This window comes from Pongo pygmaeus, chromosome 22 (genome assembly GCF_028885625.2).
Source record: "Pongo pygmaeus isolate AG05252 chromosome 22, NHGRI_mPonPyg2-v2.0_pri, whole genome shotgun sequence".
Lineage (NCBI taxonomy): Eukaryota > Metazoa > Chordata > Mammalia > Primates > Hominidae > Pongo > Pongo pygmaeus.
Genome location: NC_072395.2, coordinates 42,268,564 through 42,293,525, shown reverse-complemented (window position 1 = coordinate 42,293,525; position 24,962 = coordinate 42,268,564). Strand labels below are relative to the sequence as shown.

The window sequence follows — 24,962 nt, the reverse complement described above, 5'->3', positions numbered from 1 at the left end:
GTCATGCCCCATATTGGCTTAATCCAACCAGAACCCATATTTGGCTCACTGGTCAAGGGAGTCCAGTGATTCTGACTCTAAATGTCAACCTCCTAGAACAAATTGGATAATTGATATGGAGGTGCCAACAAAGAACTAAAATTCTTCTTTTATAATAGGATTTATGTGGATCCATAAGTAATAAATACTATTCAAAGCTACAATATCTTCAAAGTGAAATTCAACATGTCTTCTGATACCTACTTTAATACACGTGGAGTCCCTGATGTTATAGTTTGCTTCTGGGAGAGAGAAGAGGAGTAAAATAAAATCAACAGTGGGAATTCTGGAAGGAGAAGGAGAAGAAACTATGTTCAAGGTTCAGAATTTGAAATTAAGCAGAACTGGGATGAGTCTCTGCTCAGAAGCTTACTACACATGTGAGCTTGAATAAGTTTCTTTACTTCTCTCTGTACCTCAGTTTTCTCATATCATCAGTGAGACTATCAAGAGTACATATGTCATGCCTGACAAAATATTACTTTTTTATTGTTACTATTATTAAGTCAGAAGTCAATACAAAGAGAAAGCAACACCTCCAGGGACTCTCTATCTTGTTTCAAAATAAAATCATAGAAAAACAATGGGCACCCATGAGGTTCCCTTATGTTGCTCACAATTAAAATACAATATTCAGTGGTCAAAGGACCTGCACACTAAAGAATCATATAAAATGATGTTTCACCAAACTGTCATAGGGATGCCTCATGTTCAGTGTCATCTTTAAATTGCAACACCCCTTTTTGGAGGACATCAAAGCCAAATAAGCTGTGACCTACTTCCAAAGAGCAGGAATGTCTTGTCCTAAGCTTATAGTATCCTGAAAGCCCCAAAATATACCAATATGTGGAGCATATCTGGTCTTTTCAGCAAGTCTCCATCCAGGGTGCTGCCATGAAATACATGACACACTAAGGAATTAATAAAGAGGGTTTATTAAAGTAACTATTGACAGAAGTAAAGGCAAGATTTAGGCAAACCAGTAAGGGCTGGCATTAACATCAAAATGATAACATTAACAACATGGCATTAACAACAAAAATGATAACTTTCTGAGGTAATGCATATGTTAATTAGCTAAACTTAGGCGTTCCACAATGTATATGTTTCAAAACATAGATTTCACATATGATAAATATATTTTATATGTTAATTTAAAAAAATATTTAAAAACAAAAATAGATGATGTGGTCAAATCACATCATCTTATGGTCTTTAACATCCATAAGCCAGAAGGGGCAGCTAGAATGAATGATGTTTCCATAAAAAAAAAAAATCCACCAAATAGGAGTTGTGGCTGTCAGTAGAGGAACACAGCCTCTGTTGACACCACTTTAAGATGGGAAGAGGGAGTGGTATCAAACATTATGCAACTGGACTTCCCACTGGACAAACCCAACTAGAAGCCACAGGACCAGAGAACATGAGTGAATGGAACATTCTGAGAGGTCAGGTTTCTTCCAACATACAAAAAGCAAGGCAAGAAAATACATAAAATGAATTGCAGGGATTATAAAGAATCACTACCACAAACTCTGTGATATCAAATAAAAACTAAGACCACATGCAAAATTATTCATAAGAAGATATAAGCCACATTCAGACCCAGAGGATTATTGCCCATTCTTGAGAGAACACCAATGAATAAAAATGCCCAGCACGTTTTAATAGAACTTGTTGAATCACTTGGCCAAAAAGCAGAAAGGATGTCATAATGTTCTGCCTCTTTAGCAGATATTTCAAAATATTCTGGGCTGGGCTTCAGTGCTATTCCAGAGTCCAAGCTCACACCAGGTCTTACAGCTGATCCCTGTCTCTTTTATTCCCTACTAAAGTAATTAAGAGATATATGACTTGAAGCTGAGCCCAAACTCTCTTCAGCCAGTTGGCACCATAACTGGAAGGACTACTCATTGTTTATATTGTACAATAGACACAAGAGTAATACCCGTGGCTTTTGTGGGACTTCAGCAAATAGTTCCTCCCTGAAAATGCTGACAATAGAGGGTCCATTGGTGTAGCTAGTATTGGTCTCTGGCTTTTTTTTTCCTATTCAGCCCACCTGGTATCTGAATACAGTTTTTCTGGAAAAGCATCTCATTGTTGTAGCTACCTGAACTAAAATGTTGGTAAGCCTGTCTTTTCATGTCAGTAATTTGAGTGATTTTTTTTCCCTCTTCTTAATTCTCTGAATTTTTCAAAATTTTCATTTTATTTAAAAATGAAAAAATATTTTTTATTAAAAAGTGAGTCTTAATGTTTCAAAAACTTGCAAAAGCAGTTTACGTAAGTGCCTAGAAACTTTATATGGAGAGAGATGGAGGATGAAACAAAAGATTGAAATTAATTATGGGCCTCTTTTTGTAGGCCTGATTTTCAGTGGTTCTGCATTCAGTGGCCAGAACACTTGGATTATCTTTGAGGGTCATAATATATCATAAACAACCTGGGTTTATCTCAGGAATGCAAGGAGTTTTCAAGTGCAAAGTGGGCCAGTATAACAGCACATTTGCAGACTTAACAAAAAAAAAAAAATATTGTTATCTCAAGGAAAATAAAAGCACTGAATAAAGTTCTATTTCTATTCTAATATTTTGAAAGTCTCTGATGTGAGAAAAATCAAAAGAAACTCCCTTAACATAATACAGATTAATACCAAAATCTAAAGACACCAAACATTATGCATATAAAAATTTTAATTGTATTTTCTGTAGGAAGGAGAACAAAACAAGGATATTCATTAATAGAGCTACTATTTAGTCTAATACTAGAGAGAAGGAATTATTATAAAAAAGAGAGCATTTATAAGGATTATGAAGAGAGATAAAATGTTATTATTTGTATGTGTTGTGATCATCTACCCAGACAAATCAACAGTCTCAACAGACTATTGAAACTAATGAGAGTTTATCATGGTTGCCAGATATGCAGCCAACCCAACTACAAAAATCAATAGCATTGCTCTACACCAACAATAACTACTTGGAATATATAATATAAACAGCATCTTATTCATAATAACAATAAAAACTATAAACTGTCTTAAAACTAAGTTAACCAAAACCTCACAAGAACATAATAAATCCCATTTTTAAATGCTAATAAAGGACAAAGAAGGTGAGTTGACTAGATGAAGACAAAGTCCAAGCTCTGGGGTGAAACGACTATATTATAAAGATGTATTGGTCCCCAAATTAATCGACAAATCTAACAGCAACTGAGTCAAAATTATAGTGGTATTTCTTTAACAAACTGGATCAACATACTCCAATAGCTACATAAAAGAATAAAAGCCCACATGTAGCTAAACCAGCTGTCTTAGTCCTTTTAGAGTTGCTGTAACAGAATACCTGAGGCTGGGTAATTTATTTAAAAAAAAAAAAGAAAAAAAAAGGTTTATTTGGCTCATGATTCTGGTGGCTGGAAGTCCCAAGGGCATGGCATTGGCATCTAGTAACAGCTTCTGGTGAAGGCCTTGTACTGAATGAGTCAAGTGGAAAGGTGAGCAGGCACGTGGAAAGACACCAAACACAAGGAGCAGCCTTGCTTTATAACAATCCGTTCTTGCGGAACTAATCCATTCCTGCATGAACAAGAACTCATTCACTCCTGAGAGATGACAATAGTCTATTCACGAGGGTTCCACCCCCATTACTCAAACACCTCACACTGGGCCCCACTTCCCAACACTGCTGCATTGAGGATTAAGCCTCAATGTGAATTTTGGTGGGAACAACCATATTCAAACCATAGCACCAATCTTTCAAAAGAAGAGGAAAGAGGAAACCTAATGTACCTGATATTGACATACCTCAGAGGCATAGAAAGGTAAATCAGAATAGTATCGGCAAAAAAAAGACAAATTGAACATAGGGCAGAATAGAGCTCAGACACAGATGCACAAATATGTGGGAAGTTAATATATGAAAAGGCTAGAACCATAAATTAGTGAATACAGGGCAGATTGTTCAATAGATGATGCAGTCATAAATGTTCTAACCACAAAAATGATAACTTTCTGAAGTAACGCATATCTTAACTAGCTAAACTTAGGCATTCCACAATGTATATATGTTTCAAAACATAGATTTTGTATATGATAAATACTACTTTATATGTTCATTTTTTTAAATATTTAAAAACAAAAATAGACGATGTGGTCAAAAATGATTTTTTATATGGAGAAAATAAAATTGACTCCCTACTCAACAACACTCCAAGAACAGTCTCCCACCTGAGCCCAAAAGTTTGAGGCCAGTATGGGCAATGCAATGAGATCCTCTCTGTAAACAAACAAACAGGGCCGGGCATGGTGGCTCACACCTGTAACCCCAACACTTTGAGAGGCCGAGGCGGGCGGATCACGAGATCAGGAGTTCAAGACCAGTCTGGCCAACATAGTAAAACCTCGTCTCTACTAACAATACAAAAAAAAAAAAAAAAAAAATTAGCCAGGTGTGGTGGTGGGTGCCTGTAGTCCCAGCTACTGTGGAGGCTGAGGCAGGAGAATTGGTTGAACCTGGGAGGCGGAGGTTGCAGTGACCCAAGATCGTGCCACAGCACTCCAGCCTGGGCAACACAGTGAGACTCTGTCTAAAAAAAAAAAAAAAAGTAGACTCTCAGTGTCAAAAGTGTGACCCATAGGGCCGGAAGAGGTTTTTTAATAAGCATTTAGAATGAGCATATATAGATCAATTTAATTTCACCAATATTCTTCAACTCAAGGAACGGACAAGAACCACAATGAAAAAGTGAGCAAAGAATATTGCTAGACAATTTACAGAAGTGAAAATCCAAGGGTTTATAAGAGCGTATGAAAAGATGTTCAAAATCAATAGCCATTGGAAAAAATGTAAATTACAACAGTAATGATATATTTCTTTACACACCTTAGTCTTCCATAAAAAGAAAGCCGAAGCATGAAGTGTAGACAAAGATGTGAGGATAGAGGCATCCTCATACATTGGTGGTAAGTACAGACGGTATTGCCAATCCAGAGTACAACTAGCACCGCTTAGTCTAAATTAGTCTGTGCATGTCCTATGGCGCAGCAATTCCACCCCTGGGTGTAGAAACTAAAGACGTGGTCACACAGATCCACAGAGTGTACAAAACAGGATGTTCCCTGCAGCATTATTTTTGATGGAGGGAACTAGAGGCAATCTGGCTACCAATTTCTGACACAGGACATACATATGGAAGAAACTGCTGGCTTCTCACCAGGCTTTTTTCCTCTTCCTCCAGGATATGCACAAAAAGCATATTTCTTAGCATCCCCTTGAGATTAGATACAAATCCATGACTACATTCCAAAAAAACAAAAGAATGTTTGGCTGGAATGCAATAGACTATTTACAGGCTTTGCCAAAAAGAACCCTCTCCAGTGCAAATGTCCCTGCTCTTTCCTCCTGCCCAATGGCTTGAATGGAGATAAGCCCTGGAGCACCTTGGATGCACGTGATGAAACTGCAGTACCACAAGATGGAAAGAGCCTGGGTCCCTAAATTATAGGATGGAGGGGATCTCTATGTTCTGAACTATTAATTTTGTTTCAGCTTTATTAACTGATTAGATGGTTTGATAAGCCCCTGAAATTCTAAAGGTTTAGCAATTGTGTATTAAGTCATACCTTAACTAATATAAGAGATACAATATGGTGGATAAACACCATGAAGTCTTGTGAAGCAATTAAAGGTAATAACTTGTATATATATATATATATATATTTTATTTTATATATATTAAATTTTATTTTATATATATATAAAATCATGGTTGGATCTTAAATACATAGTGCTTAGTGGAAAAAAGTGAGGAACAATACTATGTATCTTAATTTTAAAATATATGCATACCACCCTGTTCTTTCCTGTTTCTCCTTCATGCAATTTGGAATGCAAACGTGAAGACAGGGGTTTGGGCTGCTCTTTTGGACTTTGAGAATGGAAACCAAGACTAGAGACAGCAGCGTACATCCTGAAGAGGAGTTCCTAACAACATGATGGAATCATCAGGCCACATGTGAAATTATTTTATATGAAAAAAAGAACTATCTTGTTTGTTAATTTACCTTCACGTAAAACCATACACATTTTTCAGGAAGGCACACAAGAAAAGGTTACACATTAAACATGGTATAACGTTGGCCTACAGCGGGTGAAAGAAGAGAAGAACGATGGCAGGTTTGGGATAAAAGGAAATCAAAAAGTATGTGATTGAATGACTGAATAGATTTAGAAAGTGGCATGCGTAGACCAATAGTGATAGTGTAATATGAAATGAGGACTATGATCAATTGCATACCCAGTTCCTAAAAGGATGAAAGGGGCTAAAGAAATGCACAAACGATGTTGATAACAACAACCATCACTCTAACTTTTCATCTCTAATTCAGGCGTAGGTCTCAAAAAAAGAATTTGATGCATTTACCATTGCCCCGCAATTGATTCTTCTCAAATGCTGCTCAACCCCACAAAATTTAGGTCACTGTAAAGGAATTTGTATAAGGTCCCAGTAGGAAGGCCACTCAGAAGCTAAGGTGGAGCAAGAATCAAAGAGCCAGAGGGAGATCACTTCTGCTACCTGAAGATATTCCCCTTAAACTATTACAAAGAAAATGCTAACCAGCCCACAATCACACCTTGAAATGGGCTGACGTATCAGTTCCAAATTGCTGACAAGAAGCATGGCAGTTCTTTGCCAAGGAGCCTAAGACTTTTGTCTTGTGAATGAAAATAGGTACCGGGGCACCGCTGAACTAACGTATGCAGTTGTGTGAATTAATCCTGCACTCCATACTGTAGAAGAAAACAAAACAGACAGGCCAGAAGCATACACATTCACACACACCTAGTCCCAAGCAGCATTAAATTACCTAAAAGTGTCTCAGTTAAGAAGAATTAACACCCCCTTTAAAACTGCAATCATAGCCATTATGTATCATCGGGCTGAAATCAGTTCCCTGGGAGATGTCCTGATTAAGCGAATTTCCCAATTAAGCCCATCCCTGTTGAGTGGAGCATACAATTCTGATTAGATTTCTAATTTATATGGGAGGCTTTATATTATGTAGAAAGGGAAAAGAAGAGTTGAGGAAAATCCTCAGCCTCCAAAATGTCTCCCTGTGCAATTTCTCCCTCCAACAACAAACCTCCCATCTCTGAGGAATGAAAGTAGTTACTAGCCAAAGTCGTTCTAAGCCTCTTAAATAAAATACGAATCGTCCCTTGTAGAGCCACATGTGCCCTTCAAGAACTGTCAGAAACATCATAATTGTCCTCTTGTAGGATAACCCCTTTCGCAGGTCAGCAGCAGACAGAAGAACACAGAGGAAAAGCGTGGCTCAGTATCCAGAATGGGACACGTGCAGTCTTTCATACCCTTTAAAAAATCTTTTGCAGTGTACTTGGCAGCAAACTCAAATGAGGAAATAAATTCATGAGAACTGAATGGATAGATGAATAAATGACTAGCATCACTGACCATCAGGGCCAGATATAAAGTTAGGGCATATCACCATTACACTCACTGATAACACAAAGCCACAAAATCAGGAGAAATATTGGTCTCAAAACTTCACTGAGGCTGGGTGTGGTGGCATATGCCTGTAATCCCAGCACTTTGGGAGGCTAAGGCAGGTGAATTACTGGAGTCCAGGAGTTTCAGACCAGCCTGGGCAACATGGTGAAACCCCATCTCTACAAAAAATACATAAAAATTAGCCAGGCATAGTGACACACATCTGTAGTCCCAGCTACTTGGGGGTATGGATTGAGGCCCAGAGGTCAAGGCTGTAGTGAGCTATGATCACGCCACTGCACTGCAGAATGGCCAGAATGGGCAACAGAGTAAGACCCTGTCTCCAAACAAACAAAAATACTGCACCAAAAACCTGAAATTTGAAAACATATTTGACTTCATTATTGGCTAAATTACTTGAACACAGCATCAAATGAAATTACAAACCTCATAAATGCTCCCTCAAAATAGTGTTTTACAGAACTTGCTGGACAGGCTTAAATATGGTCCTATGAGGAGACAGCAACTACTATGGCTTTGAAACTGGCACCTAATCTTTTCAAGCTTTACTTCCCTCATCTGCAAAATGTATTATTGGACTTAAGTCAGTTCCCAGGGAAATGTTCAGAACAAATAATTTCAGAGGTGATGTCCAGCCATCACATCCCGTAGGTCAGAAGAAACCAACTTTAGAGGGAAAAGCAAAGTCTTCGGGGTTGGAATTCTCACTCTCCCATTTACTAGTTACAGGACATGAGCAAGTCACTCTAACCCTCCAAGGTTTACTTTCCTTCTCTAAAATCCAACTCTTAGGGCTGGGATCACTTTTTGAAGGAACACACATAAAGAGCGAGGCCCATTTCAGAGGCTCCCCAAATCTGTTTGTTCATCTCTAAGATGAGAATAATTACAACTATTCCATAGAGTTTTGCAAAGATTTAGCTCAGTAACATAAGTGGAACCTCCTTTTGACTGTACTGTATTCAACAGGGTAGAAGCAGAAACTAACTCTATTCTTTCTTACCACTAAATGGAAAAGTGCTAATCACTCCCCATTTTCCATCATTGCATGATAACTTAGGGCAGGTCTCAGAGTTGTTCAGGGGATTTCTGGGTATTTGAACAATTCATTTTTGCATCCAGTCCAATCTAAAGTGACATTTGTCTCTTATCCAATTAGAACTTTTCCCCTTCCTCAGCTTGGGTTGCAAATTCTGCACTGCAACAGTCCTTTCCCGCGACTCTACTTTGCTCTCCCACTCCTTCTCCATCACTGTTATTTCTGGAGACCTCAAAAAAGATGCAGAAGGGAGAGGCAGCAGAAGACAGCTAAGGGAACAAAGGTCTATCTTGACAGGTGCTGCTTTTATCAGGTGTGGGTGCTCACTTGTGAGCAGATGCCCAAAGGCTGACTTTTTCTAGCAGGAAATTTTAATGAATTCTTCAGAGTTCCCTCTGTAGGAAGCTCCTGTACTCTGCTGTGCTCTGATTTGGGAGATACCTTCTCTGGCTGACTGCTTTTGACTCCTTTGTAGGCCCTACTTCAAGGCACATCCAGGAAGGTTTGTCACCTGGGGTTGCCTCTACTCGTAAGAAGCTTCTCCTGGCCCAGCTACCATCCAATGCATCTGTAGTGGATGCTGCAATGTGTCACTCACACCCTCCTTTCAAGACGGAATGATTTATTTCCCCAGATGGTGGGAATACTGCTGGCACTCACCTCTCAGGAATTCTTCAATAACTGCCTTAAGTGAGGACAGATTCCTTGCCTTAGGTCACCCTGGGCATCCTGCCTCCAATGACCAGCCAAAGTGAGTACAAAAGACCAGCTCCTTTGCCCCAACTTGGGACAACTCTGAAGGGCCATTTCAGCTTCAGAGCTCCTGATGGCATCAGTTGAGGACTTCACTTGGACTGTATCACAGCTACTTTGTCTCTCTGGCCAATTCTCCCTTCTTCTCTTCCCTTCTACAAGAGTTGATCCCAAGAATGCTTCCTAATAAACTGCCCACTACTCTTCATTTTATAGTGCGCTTCCCAAAGAACCTGACCTACAACAAGACCTACTTAAACAGTGGGAAAATGTGGCATCTTTTCTCCACTATACATATCTCTGTAGCCCCAACAAGCCTCTGACCTTTAGACTTCTCCAGAATGTTTTAGAGGTCAATGTCTATGTCTCCAAAACTCTGGCAGATACAAGCAATTCTTTCCCAACAACTAACTAGCCAATATCTGTCTGGAAATACCATGGAGCAGGTCCACAAGTTTTTATAGTTCAAAGCATGTATGTGGTGGACTTGTGGGGAGATATATATTCTCCCTTCACTGCTAGATATCCCAAATCTCTACAAATGGCCTCCTTCTTAGCCTTGACCACCAGGAAATAAAGCTTCTAGTAGAGGGTATATGTGCTATAAAGGTATCCAAGCTTAAGGAATGGGAGTGAAGAGTGAGGGAGAAGGAGAGCAAAGCAAGTAAGGAAAGAGTAGGAGATGTGTGACTGACCTGGATGTCACTAAATGTGACTGATTGCACACCTTGTTGGGATTGTGGCTGAAAGCTGTAATAAACACTGCTTCTGCATCTTGGGATTATTTTTTTGTTAGCCAAGAAAAAGAGAAGAATTTATCTATTGGTTTCCTCCCCTCAATGGCTAAAGTTCTCTTCTACGAAACAATAACTGCCCTACACTTCCAATTTGAAATGTGTGAGCACCCAGCAGGGGCCCTGAGGTTGGATTTAATGTTAGAATTCTTTGCCATCTGGAAAGGATAAGAAGCGGGTTTATTTTTAAATTCATAAGCCTGAATCTTTTATTTGTCTTCTGAATTTTGATTGAAAATAAACACCACTTATAACTAATTTATCTTTATCTTATCATATACAGCTAAAATAAACAAATGGATTTATATTCTTCCCATGTGAAAAATACACTCACGTCCTTTTAAGACCTCTAAGATATTCTCAAAAGTCTCACCTATTATGGCATTCAGCTCAAGCTCAAGGTTCAAGATCCCATCATTTTAGTCAGGTCCAGGGGTAAGTGTGTCTCCTGGGGTGTATTTCCTCAGAAGCGGCACATTGAGTACGGTTTCTCTCAGTATGAATATCTGTGAACTAAAGAGACAAATTCTCAACTCCTTCATCCCATATTCAACATACAATGCTGATATATGCACAGGATACTCCAACAGACACATTCAAAAGAGGGAAAATGGGATATGCACAACAACCACTGATCCATAGCAATTTTGAAATCTAGCTGGGCTTACATTGCCAATTTACTGGTTAAAATTCAGTTTATTGCCTTGAAATGATTCTCATTGCTCTTTGTTGTGCTTTTTTTGTTCTTGGTTCTCACTTCTGGTTCACCTATCCTTTCCCATAAGAAAGTATTGGCATTTCCAATTGAGGAGATTCCTCAGTCTGCTTTCTGTTCACAATAATTGGGGAGTGTAAAGCCCTTTCTATATTTTGTACTGTTTCTGCCACTTTTAGTCCAAGCTGCTGATGTTTCTACCATTAAAATGCTCTTTAAATTCTGTGGGTAGCCTATGATTGTGTTATCACTTGTACCGTTAGACAAAAGCCACAAACATAAATCTCCTCAAGATGAGCCCCTTTAGACCTCAGGTTACCTGTAGGACTTTGTGGGAAATACCGTTAAGATTTTTTATAAGCTCTGTTTTTGATTAGAGAAGATCTAATAGGCACTGCCTTAAGACCTTAGAAGCCTTTTGTGTGTCTGAGAGATTCTCTGATGCATTATGTTAGAAGGAATTTAAAGTCTCACCCTGGAAATAATCTTTGGTCTGAAGCTATGTCTTAATTTTAGAATCATTTGCCAGCTGGAGAAGATAAAAACCAACTTTATTTTCAAATCTGTAAGCCCCACCTCTTTCATTTATCCTGTAATTTTTTTTACAGCTGGTAGCTCCACCCTGTCCTCCTAATGCACATGTGGACCCTTAGACTCCATACTGCTTCATTCCCCTTATTGTGCATGTGTCAGAGGATAGAATTTTCCAATTGTCCAATTGTAACCCATTTTTTTAATCCTCAATTCATTATACACAGCCAAAAGAAACAAGTTGGCGCTTTTAATATTCCACCTGAAAATCTACTTGGCCAAATCTACCAGTTCATTGGATTCATTAGGCTAAAGTGTTTCCAAACTTTTCACCACTATGTAACAAGGGTCTCCTTTCCTCCAGCTTCCAGCAACACTTTTGTCAATGTCCTTTAATCCATTACTGAAAGTCGCTTTGAGGGCCATCAAACTTCTGCTGTTAGCCTCTTCACAGATGCTATTATAGCATCCCACTCATGGTACCAAAACCTATTCTGGTTATCTATTGCTAGATAACAATAATTATACCAAAACAATGGCCAAATTATTGGAGTAACAATAATTACACCAAAACAATGGCCAAAAATAATAACAATCATCTAATTTTGTTTACAAATCTAGGAATTGACTGGACTCAGCTAGGCAATTCTCACTCAGGATCCATCATGTGGTTTAAATCAGACAGTAGCTGGGGCTGACCTCATCTTGAAATCTTCTTCACACATGCCTAAAACCAGTACTGGGAAGACTCAAACAGCTGGGGTAGGAGCATCTGGGCATCCTTCATGAGAAAGGACTCTCTCTTTCTCTCTCTCTCTCTCTCTCTGTGTGTATGTGTGTGTGTGTGTGTGTGTGTGTTCAATAATCCCAAAACCCATTTTCATGTTCAATACTCTGCTACAGTGACTCACAGAATTCACCAGAGCTGTTATATGTACAGTTATGGTATTTGAGAGCAAAAAGATACAGATTAAAATCAGCAATGGAAAAAGGTGGTTAAGGAAGAGTTTAGGAGACACCAAGGGAAAGCTTCTAGTTGCCTTCTCCTAGTGGAGTCATCAAGATAGCACGTAATTTTTCCAGCAATGATGTGTGGCAATATTCACAAAGTATTGCCAACAAGGGAAGCTCACTCAAACTTTGGTAGCCAAGGTTTGGCCAAGTGTTTTCATTGAGGATTACACTGGCATGGCTGACCACCCCCATGCCTGACCTTAGCTCTTCAGCCCTCCAGAAGTCAAGCTGATACCACAGCCCAAAGTCTGCTACCATTATTCACATTATTATTAACTATCTGGCATGGCCCAAAGTTTCAGGTAAATAAAAACACTCCAGGGGCTGAACACAGCCAAACCTTCTTTGAAATATGAAGAGTTTGAACAATTACCCCTGTGGAGTTAATTCTTTCCACGTTATCTAAGAGTGGCCAGACTACAAATATGGTGGCTGAAGACTCCCAGAACTGGAGTCACAGGAGAAACCACAGCAGCCATGTGGCATCATCTAGCCAAGGCCTAGAAGTCAGTCATGCAGCATAACTCTGCTTCATTCTATTCATCAAGCCAATCATGAAGGCTGCCCACGTTCTGGGGATTGGTTCATAGACTCCACTTCACGATGGGAGAACTATCAAAGCATTTACAGATAGATTTTTTAAACCATCACAGATGGTGACCAGTACTCACCCACAAAGTAACAGGAAAAGTTCTTCCTGTCTTTCCTGACTACTAATATGAATTATTTTTTTTTTTTTGCCTCAACCTAAAGAGAAAGCACCTTCAAGTAGAAAGAAATAAACACAGAGAATTCTTTAATCAAGGCAAAAACATAAAGTCTAGGCTCAAACATAAAGACTTCTCTTGGCCTTAAGGAAAAGTTTTTTTGAGCGACTTAGAGCTGCTGCCTGCTGTGAAGGAGGCGACCACGGGACTCCAGAGCCTTCCAGGAGGGCCTGAAGTCATGCTGGTCCCTTTCACCAGATTTGCCTGGAGGAATTGCATCTGTTCTTAAAACCTACTCACTAGACTCCCTTTCTTCCTTTTTTCTGTTTTTTTCCCTCCTACTTCAACCCCTGTATATACAAGTTTGTATGAACATCCTTCTTAAATCCTCTTAAAGAAACAATACCTATGTAGCAAACCTGATAGATGTCTTTGAATAATACACCTCTTTCTACATGGCACAGGTCATGACATTTATAACCTTGTTATTTTCTCTCATGAAAGAAAATTTTTTTTTAATTGAGACAGAGTCTCACTCTGTCACCCAGGCTGAAGTGCAGTGCCACGATCTTGGCTCACTGCAACCTCCGCCTCCTGGGTTCAAGAGATTCTCCTGCCTCAGCCTCTTATGTAGCTGGGACTACAGGCACATGCCACCACACCCAGCCAATTTTTGTATTTTCAGTAGAGATGGGGTTTCACCATGTGGGCCAGGCTGGTCTCAAACTCCTGACCTCACGTGATCTGCCTGCCTCAGCCTCCCAAAGTGCTGGGATTACAGGCGTGAGCCACCGCACCTGGCTTCCTCTCATGAGAAATTGATTTTTAACTTATTCCATTCAACACTTTTTCATTTAGCCTGCCACATTAATAGCAGACTTTTAGAAATCAAATCTTCTTTTATAAATGAACCCAAATCTCTCCGAAGGCAGAAAAATTCTTGGCCTCAGAAAAAAAAAAAAAAAAAAAAACATGGAATTGCCAATCCACTGAGCCTGTTGCCTAGCTCCAGCGTGGGTTCCAACCTCTTTCCATAAGGGGGAATTTCTGCAGGTGGTCTGTGATTCAAGGAATAAAAGCTCAACTGTTCAGGGAAACATCCTGCTCATTCACATCCAGCTCCTGACTGGAGAGCAGTAGCACAACTGTGCCAAGGAAAAACCAGTCTACAGAAATGCGTATCTAACTCACAAAGCCAGAACGTGGTGAATCATTAGGAATCCCTTGCAGATGTCTCTCTTGCAAGGCATTTCCAAATGCAGCCACCTAACAATGAAAGGCACAACAATCTTGGCCTGAAATCCTGCTGAAATCCAGATCATCATCTTGGAGAAGAGCATTAGCCATGGTCATCGTGGCTTAGAGACGCCTCCTAGGTAGTTACATCGCATTCCTGGGAACCTGGTCAAACTTTCATTCAAAGTGAACAGGTGCAGAGTATGTAAAGGGAGACTATAGAGCCAAGGGAGTTATTTTTCTAGGTTTCCAATAAATGTGGCCTTATTTGCAGCACAAAGAACACTGTCCATGGTTAAAACACAAAATGATTTTGAAGTTTAATTTAAATTTCACCCTCCTGGCTATTTGTGTTTGTATTTCACTTCACTTGAACAATAAAGTAGCTTGGATGGTTTGGGCATGCGGTTAAGCCTTTTAATTTCCTGGCCCTCATGCACTGCTGCTCACACGGCAGGATGACTGCCCTTAGCACAGGGGCAGAATTTTTAAATTGTTCATTGATATCTTTGGCCTAACATCAACACAATGTTTTGTGCACACGTCCTGTTGTCATATCCATCCAAACCAAACTTTGATGACGTCTAGGTCCCTCAATACTGTAGCAACTGTTCTTACAACCTGTTAACCACCCCATGACAACCTGTAGACAGGAATTCCTCAAAGATATGGCCCACGTCTTAAACAGAATGAAAGGGAGCACCGGAGAAATTCTAAATCCTTCCACACTTCTGAATAAATTATTTCTTTGCTGATGATAGAACTCAGCATCTCAGGAAAATATTTTCCAAACAGTAGAAAAGTTATTTGAAGTGTTCTAAGACTCCATTTCCTTTTCCTTTTCAGTGGGCTAGGAGTCTTTTATCGACAAGAGTAGCTTCTTTGGAAGTAGATCTTTGTAAGCAGGAGGCAACTGAGCCATTAATTTACCAGGGTATGAATCAGCCTAAGCATGTCCACCTTTTCTTTGCCATTTGATTGTGTGTTCTTTCATACTCTGATTCATCTCCAGACCAAGCTGCTTTGTTCTCCCTTATTTTCAAATTAGCACAGCTTAGAGCCAGGATGATGGAAGATTCAGTGCTGAGAGAAAGAAGACCCATTCCCCAAGAGTACTATCTTCAAATGCAGACATTCACACAATTGCTTTTTATCATTATTTGGATCAAAAGTACATGACATATGGAAAAACAACAGAGGACATACTACCTCTATGTTTTTTAGATGGCACCCAATTTCAACATGTCATTTTGGAGAAGAATTTATAGGTAAAAAATACTTATGGAGCTCTGGCCACCATTCTGATATAAGCGCACTACAGCAGCAAAGATTAATAAGTATTTGCTCTCACTCTTCAAGGAATTTACATTCTGGCAGGGAAAATGGAGGAGGCAGAAATGTACACAAATAATAGAGTTGGGTGAAAATAAAGGGAGGAGCAAGAGTTAGGAGTCTGGGAGCAGGTGGACGTTAAAGAGTCTAACCAGGATCTGGAGGCTGAGAGCAAACTAGATGGAAGAGGAGCTATTTTACAACTGAATCTCAGTAGTTTATTTTAGAGTCATTGATGGATTTGAAGATAGAAGATGAGACAAGATGAGGGGCAAGACATTACATACACCTGGCCCTCCAAATAGGATAATGTCATGCCAGCCTACCTCACTTTGCCCTCAAGACATCATCCAGGAATAGGTTACAAAATTTGAACATTACCAGGTCAGAGAGCAGCAGACTACAGCCCACTACCGGTGTTTGCTGAGAATGGTTTATACATTTCACATTTAAACATTTATAAGTGGTTGAAAATATCAAAAGAATATCTCATGACACATGCAAACTATATAAGATTCAGTGTCCATAAATAAAGTTTCACTGGAGCATAGCCACACTGACATCTTTGCATATCGTTCATATCTGTCCATGTGATATGACAGCAGAGTTGAGTAGTTGCAATGCAGCTTGTATAGCCCGGAAAGCCTAAAATATTTACCATGTCACTCTACAGAAGTTTGCACAACCCTGCTCTAAATGGTATAGTCTGTGAATGTCCTTGCATAACTTACAAAGAGTTGCTGGCAGAAAATAAAGGTAATTCTTATTATATATGTTGAAACCCAACAGCAAATAAATCAGTGTCTATCCCACACATTGACTCCTTTTTACTTCCTGTGCAATAAGACAAAATTGGCTAAAATGTCACTAGTCTCTAAAATAATGCTATCATTCAGATAGTGGGAGGTGATTGCTTTCCATCTTCCCAACAAAAGAAGCCAGGAAAATGAGACTTAAATCAGTAAGAATTTAAGATACATCAAAAGAAGAATGTCCACACTGATAGGAAGAAAGTGACACCTGCGGATGAAAGAAGGTTGCCATCCATTTTCTCTGCATTACTATAACTTCCTGCCTCTCCAGCTCAGAGCATAAAATAAGGTCTCATTACCTAGAAAAGTCAAATAAATTTGGTTCCAAACATTAAGCATGAGACTTTCTGTTGCCTCTGACTTCTGAGCAGGGTTCTGGATGCAGGACAAAGATGAGGAGGACCCCCCACTAATTTGCCCTGATGCTGCCTACAGAGCTTGTCAGGCCTTCTAGGGAGACTGAAATTGATGCTCCTTGATGCAGCCTCCTCGGTGCCTGCCTCCTGGTTTGACTGCCTGTCAGCAAACTCCAACAAAGGGATGCAGAAGCCAGTCAGCCTCAGTCTGATGTGAACATTGCCACTTGCTATATGGCTGATGGGAGGCTGATTAATGGCCCTCAAAGGGATCCAAGTCTTAATCACCAGACCTTGTGAATGTCACATTATAGACAAAAGGGACTTTCCAGATCTGATTAAGGGGACATAACTTGAGATAGGGGAGATTATCCTGGATTACCTGGGCGGGTCCTAAATGTAATCACAAGTGTCTTTATAAAAGAGAGGCAGAGAGAGAGAGAACTACAACAGAAGAAGGCAATGTGATAACTGAAGCAAGACACTTCACCACTGACTTCGAAGCTGAAAGGAGGGGTCATGAGCCAAGCAACGCAAAGAACGCAGCTCTAGAATGATGAGGACACATGGACACAAGGTGGGGGACAACACACACTGGGGCCTGTTGGGAGCGGGAGGATGGGGGAGGGAGAGCATCAGGAAGAATAGCTAATGGATGCTGGGCTTAATACCTAGGTGATAGGATGAACTGTGCGGTAAAACACCATGGCACACGCTTACCTATGTAACAAACCTGCACATCCTGCACATGTACCGCTGAACTTAAAATATTTTTTAAAGAATATTAAAAAATAGTTAATTTACACACACACACACAAAAAAGAATGCAGCTCTAGAAGGTAGAAAAGCAGGAAAAGGTGTTCTATCCTGGAGGCTCTGGAGGAAACATGGCCCTGCCAGACCCTCAGTTTCAAGCCCAGTGAAACTGATTTTGGAATCTGACCTCCAGAACTACAGGGAAATAAGTATGTGTTGTTTTCACCCACCTACTTTGTGGTAATTTGTTACAGCAGCCATAAGAAATGAGTACATACTCATCCTATGCCTCAGTTTTTTCACATGTAAAGATATGGATAACAATAGGACTTGCTACAGTAGGTTTCAGAGACATTCAATAAATTCTTTTTTTTTTTTTTTTTTGAGATGGAGTCTCACTCTGTCACCCATGCTGAAGTTCAGTGGTGCGATCTCAGCTCATTGCAACCTCCGCCTCTGGGGTTCAAGCGATTCTCCTGCCTCAGCCTCCTAAGTAGCTGGGATTACAGGTGCCTGCCACCATGACTGGCTAATTTTTTGTATTTTTAGTAGAGAAGGGGTTTCACTGTGTTGGCCAGGCTGGTCTTGAACGCCTGACCTTGTGATCCACCCGCCTCGGCCTCCCAAAGTGCTGGAATTACAGGTGTGAGCCAACACGCCCGGCCAATAAATTCTTATATAGAGAAGTAGTGGGAATAGGGGAAGGCAAGGGAGGCACACTCCTTGGATATAAAATTCAAGCAGATGTGAAAAACTCAGTAACCAAGACAGTATGTGAGTACACATTTTTTTTAAATCACAGTGCAAAAAATGTTACTGAACAAAATATCAAAATTATAAATAAAGACAGGAATAATGTAACTGATTTTTCCTTTTGTCTCAGACTCCAACACTGCTCAACATGGCACTTTCAGTGATTTTGTTGTTACTTAAAATTTTGCTACTTTGCTCACCATAGACTTTTTGTATTAATTTCTATTTTTTTAATATTGCATCAGAATAGTATTTTTCTTGATGACTTGAGTTTTTGGTATCCCCTTTTGTGTTGTGTCTGAGGCCTCACTGAACCCCACAAGGAGTATTGTGCCCAACACACACCAAGTACTTCAACAAATTTTAGCTCTTACTCCTACCCACATCTCCCAAGACCTCCACCATGCTGTCCAAGAAGTCCAGCCTCACAATCACATAGCAGCAATAAGGGCAGATTTATCTAATTAGATGAGGCCAGCCCAATCCATTCCATTTTTATCATGGGGAACCTAATTCTCTGGCTAGCACCAGTGAATGCCAATCACGTCTATTCACTTTTGCTACAGCATGATTCATCAGTCTTAGAGGCTAGATCCTTAAACTAGGTTGAGGCTTTTCAACTGAGGCAAAGATGAGGAGAGAGGAAAGATACCTTGAATTCCCAGCTCCTTCATGATTTTCTGATATTAGTCAGTGTGGCAAGTAATAATAACAAGAGATAACATTTCTTGAGTGCTTAGCGCACTGTTAAGGGCTTTATGAAACCAAGATTCTGGGAAGTTGGTACTACTATTTACTTCCGTTTTATTGACAATGAAAGTGAGACTTAAAGAGGTTAAATAATCCACCACTGCAGAATGAAACACTAAAGCTGATTTTTCTAGGTGTCTACATGTGCTCATTGGCCCCTCAGCTCTAAGAATTCTTCTTTTAGCCTTTTTCCAACTCTGCCCTTTGCCCAAGGGTCTGGCTCTTTCATTAATTCCTGCAGGGCTGTGTTAAGACTTCTATTTTTTTTTACCAAACTCTATAGTTACAGTAAGGATAAAAGACCTTGTTTTCATCCCAGTAACCCCTTCTCATTAATTCAAGCCACCACCTCCGTTTGCCAGACCAATAACTGGAAGAATCTAGGAAACGTGGGGTCCATCAGAGCATCTCTTTTAGTACATCCCCTGCTTTCACTTTCTGGGAGAGGCTGATCAGTTTCCTTGACCTCCCGCTCCATTTTCTCCGAGTTCTGCAGCAATGTCTTTAGCCTGAACACAAACGCAGACACTTGGGCTCCCACTCAGTGAAAAATAGCAAGAAATTCCCAACATTCCCAGCGGTAGTTCAACATTCTGTAAACACTTGGCCTCGGTGTCAGAAGCATTGTTCACCTTGAGAGTGAACGGCTTCAAACATGGCACTTCTGAGACACTTTGTCACAACCCTCCTCACTTTCATTTTGTACCTGCCACTTTCACCTAAGTGCAATTGGCCTCAGCCATGCATCGAAGACCTCTTCCCAAGGCTGGAGTAACAATGTCGAGAACACTCTCAGTGTTGGATACTATATTATTTCTACCACGGGATGAACAGCCTTTAAGGAGATTGGTCACAATATACTGACCTATGCACAAATGATCAGACTTGGAGCCATGAAGCTATTCTTATGCCCAAGAAACCTGGTCACATTAGGCTGTTCACTCCTCCTGCTCTAGAGCCCCAGACAAAGGGCTTTCCACATAATGCCCTGTCCTAATATCTTAATAAAAATAAGAGTCATTAAAAACTCTTGGGAAGTTGCATACGTGTTCTCTTACCTCCTCTACAGGAAATGAGCTGAATCACGACCACCAAATTCAACCATTAAAAAGAATACACACTCTTTAAAAAATTGTTCTGTATTTCATCTTATTTTGGTTGTTTTTGTTTTTGTTGTTTGTTTGTTTTGAGACAGAGTTTCACTTTTTTTGCCCAGGCTGTAGTGAAGTGGCACAATCTCGGCTCACTGCAACCTCTTGCCTCCCAGGTTCAAGTGATTCTCCTACCTCAGCCTCTCAAATAGCTGGGATTACAGGTGCGCGCCACCATGCTAGCTAATTTTTTGTTGTTGTTGTTGTTGTTGTTGTTGTAGCAAAGACAGGTTTTCACCATGTTGGCCAGGCTGGTCTCAAATTCCTGACCTCAGATGATCCACCCTCCTCGGCTTCCCAAAGTGCTGGGATTACAGAAGTGAACCACCATGCTTGGCTGGTTGTTTTTGTTTTGTTTTGTGCGGTTTTTCTTTGTTTTTTGTTTTGTTTTGTTTGGCTTTTTTTTTCTTTTTGAGCTTGTATTCTCCTGGGATTTCAAAAAACATAACCTCAGGATATCTCTTCTCCCTTACCTTCCATACTTGTTGCTATGTTTATGTTGTGGGGGTGGCTTACTTGGTGCTGAAGTGTTGGGGTGATAAGGGCAGGGGAAGTCTCTGTGTCCCTAGTGGTGAATCCATCCAAGAGCCTTCAAGATGGCTGTCACTCTCATCCACAGCGCTTTATTCAGGCTCAATGACTCACGCTCTCTGCTGGTTCCCTGCCATACCTGAAGGCACAGAACTCATTCCATTGCTTGCTGTGGCTGGCTGGTAACTAGGAATTTCTGTTATCTATCTGTGGGCTACCTGTCTGGCCTTACATTATAGCCATTCTCTCTCTGGGAGCTTCTGCCTCATCAGGACACCTTTCTCTCTCTGGCCACACAAATCAATGTGGGGTTTTGCATTTTTCCTACTGCGGACTATGCCCCAAAACCATTGTTCTAATCACTACAATCATTACTAACCATCTGGGTTCTTCATTTTCCCAGAATGGGAACCGTAAGGCCAATATTTTGTCATGTGAGTGGCTACAGAGAAGGCTGCCGTCCTGCTGTCAGTGTCCATGTTCCCCATTCCTTCGTGATATGTGTGACAAATTGCAAAGACAGCTGCAATTCCTCACCCCTTCCTGCCCATTTGCAATGTGTCTTCATAGCTCCTCCCATCAAAGCGAAAGTTTTTTCTCCACTCGAATCTGGGGTGCCCTTGCGACTTTCTTTGGTCAATTGAAAGTGGCAGAACTGATGCAGTGCCTGTTGGGATACAGGCCTGAGGGAGCGTTGCACATCTGCCCACTCTTGAAATCTTGCAGCCACCATGTGAAGAAGCCAAGGTTAGCTCGCTGGATGATGGAGGCACAGGACCATGTTTCCTCATGGCCCCAGCCAACTCCTAGACAATCCCTAGGCATAGGAGGGAGGCCATGAACTGTAATGAAAACACACGAGCTAGCTCAGACACAGTCAACTAAGGCTGTCTTAGTTCAGCAGAACTCGGGCAACGGTAAATAATGTTTGTGTTAGGCACTCCATTTGGGAGCAGTTGGTCCTACAGAAAAGCTAGCTGATATTCTTCATAACATTTTATCTTTGCTTCAAATCCTCTGGAATTCCCTAAGGCATTACACTTTTGAAACAGTTACCTCTTCGTCTCTCCCCTTAGGCAATAAGCCTGGAGCCAATGATCTGATTGAATTACAGGCAGTGGAAGGTAAAAGATGAAATAAATTGAGAAAAAATAAGCAAACAAAACTTATCACACCTCAAATATTTTGCCAAGTACACTCTACCTGCCAGGGATTTAGGGCCACAGATTGTGAGAGTCCATCATTTTCAGTCTCATTACAGTTTTCTTCTGTAGCCCAAAGCATCTATAATTTGTTGAATTCCTCCTCTTCTGTGTGCACAGTCATGTAATCTGGTTATAGACACAGCCTCAGATATCAGTGAGTTTTGATCCTGAGTTACCATTCGATGAAATTTGGAAAGCTGCTCCTCCCCCAATATTTCCAAGGAGCACTCACATTGGCTGACCTAATCCAGGAGGTCTTTGGGGGTTAATTTTGTCAGGAAATGCCAGTATCTCAAATCCCTATTCACGCCTGCTGATTTTGACCCATAATTCTCCCCTCCAAAAGCACACAGATACACACACACACACACACATACACACACACGCCACATACTTCCAGTATTACCCAGACTCTGTGCAGTTCAGAGTCAATAATTTTTACTCTGGTGGTTAGTCATACCAGCTTCTAGCATCACCATACCTTGAGCCCAGAACCAAATCTTCCCCACTAATATTCTTCAAGCTTGGACGTAGTTTTCTCTCTTAACTCTCCAGAAGAACAAGAAAAGACTTCAAAGGAAGCCTCAGGAACCCCCAGGGTATTCACACCCTTATAGGAAATGGCTCAATCCCAGCCCCTACATTCAACCATTCATGGAATAGCTTTCTTTATTTTTAGTCCACAACTTAATTTTTTGAGCTGCTCAAAAAACAAAACCAAAAAAACAGTGTAGACTGTTCAACCATTCATAGTCCCATGTGGGAGACAATAAGTAAAATAAGTTAATGGAGGGAGGAGACAACTTCTAAAAGTCACCTTTACAACATAGACCAGATAAAAAATACTCAATTTACATGAGCAAACAGCAGAATCTGGATGGCAACAGATGGAACTGTCAAGGTTTTCTCCTAAGAATCATAGATAACTACTAGTCTTCCATTTACAGATCTTAAACGACCCCTTTAAAGAAGACATTCAGCTTCGAAAGACTGTAGGTTATTTTCTACAGGAACTTAAATTACCAGTAACTTCCACCCTAAAAAGGCAATTCTCTGTCTATATATTTGAAAATGTTATTTCTTCTTCCCCAGGCACCCCACTATGGAGTATATTTTTTCTCAGTCTTTGAATGTAAGATGCAGTTGTTTTTGCCTGGGATGACTGAGGGTTATTCTGCCTTTGAGCTATATATTAATTATTTTATTCTCTGGTTCCATAGTTCTGTGCCACACATAAAATATTGTCAGTGTTGACTTGTCACTGAAGAGGACAGCCCTACCAATTATAGAGAGAAGTAGTTCTCAGTCTCTTCACTTCTCCGTTTCTTCATTGAGAAGCAGAAAGTGAGAAATAATTGCGGAAAAAGTCCCGCAGAGGCAGTGTGGGACATACCTAGGACTTGAGAGTGGCACCATTATGATTCTTTTTTTTGAGACAGAGTCTCGCTCTGTTGCCCAGGCTGGAGTGCAGTGGCACGATCTCAGCTCACTGCAAGCTCCGCCTCTCAGGTTCACGCCATTCTCCTGCCTCAACCTCCCGAGTAGCTGGGACTACAGGCATGCATCACCATGCCCAGCTCATTTGTGTATTTTTTGTATTTTCAGTAGAGATGCGGTTTCACCATGTTGGCCAAGCTGGTCTCCAACTCCCAACTTCAGGTGATCCACCCACCTTGGCCTCCCAGAGTGCTGGGATTACAGATGTGAACCACCATGCCCAGCCACCATTATGATTCTTTATGGTTCTTACCCACTAAACAAAATTGCCTTCTTTCCTTGAACATGAAAGGGACAGAGCACCTTTAGGAAGGTTTATCTTCTTCCAGTCTCTTCAGAAAATAACACCTCACATTTCTCCTACTCCTAATCTTCAGTAAGTGATGATGAGCCATTGCGCCTGCTACAACAAATTGCTACTTTAAAAAATTTACTTTCAAATTTAGACAGTTTCCACAAAGAAAGAAAGAACATTTTCATGCTAGATGCCTGATCTCCCAGAACACTATGCCCTTTTAGTGGAAAGGAAACCCAGCTGGTGTTCTAGAGAACAGAATCTTCACTGGTTCTGGTTGTTAAATTGCAAATCAAAATAAAATAAAAGATCTATATAAATAGACATTACAAATGATTAATGAACAGAGCCTAAAGGCAAGATACATCAATAGCTTGGGAAATGCCCAAGTTTCTGCTTTTCAGCATTGTTGGAAATACTATAAAGGACATTATGTTTCACTTTGCTTTTATCATTTGCTTAATAAAAATGCATGGTATGGCATTCCCATTTACTTTTCTACTCTGAGAACATTAAGTCAAAAGCATCTCCAGTTTCACCCATCACCTAAAGAGTTATTTATCTGTGACTTTTGAATATGGCATTACATGTTTTTATACATTATAGCATCTTCCTTGCAAAACGTACCTAAAAATATGACTCTAGGTTAAACAAATAATAGTAGTCATCAGGGAAAAATGAACTGGTGCCAGGCGAGGAAGGAAAAGACCATCTCAAGCTGAGTCCTCAAAAGAAATGTGAAGCTAATGAGGCAGATACGTGCCGAGGGGGTGGGGGAGGCCACAAATGACAAGTGTGACAGAGAATATTTCTGTGTCAGTAGGATCTTTTCAGAGAAAGAAAGGGAAATAAGAAAAGTTTAAAACTTACAGCCAATCCCAGCACTTTAGGAGGCTGAGGTGGGTGGATCACAAGGTCAGGAGATCGAGACCAGCCTGGCTAACATGGTGAAACCCTGTTTCTACTAAAAATACAAAAATTAGCTGGGTGTGGTGGCACGTGCCTGTAATCCCAGCTACTCGGGAGGCTGAGGAAGAAGAATTGCTTGAACTTTGGAGGTGGAGGTTGCAGTGAGCCAAGATGGTGCCACTGCACTCCAGTCTGGGCGACAGAGCGAGTCTCCATCTCAAAAAAAAAAAAAGAAAAAAAAAACCTAA

At 40.5% G+C, this 24,962-nt stretch overlaps 1 protein-coding gene across 2 annotated transcripts in view; it reads right to left on the bottom strand.

Moving 5' to 3' along the window:
* Positions 1–24,962, bottom strand: part of BACH1 (BTB domain and CNC homolog 1) — a 263,756-nt gene that overhangs the window by 36,875 nt on the left and 201,919 nt on the right. For both annotated transcript variants that reach the window (XR_010125296.1, XR_010125301.1), the window contains exon 6: positions 10,538–10,677. The gene's annotated coding sequence lies outside the window, so the exon portion shown is untranslated. The remainder of the gene's footprint in view (positions 1–10,537; positions 10,678–24,962) is intronic.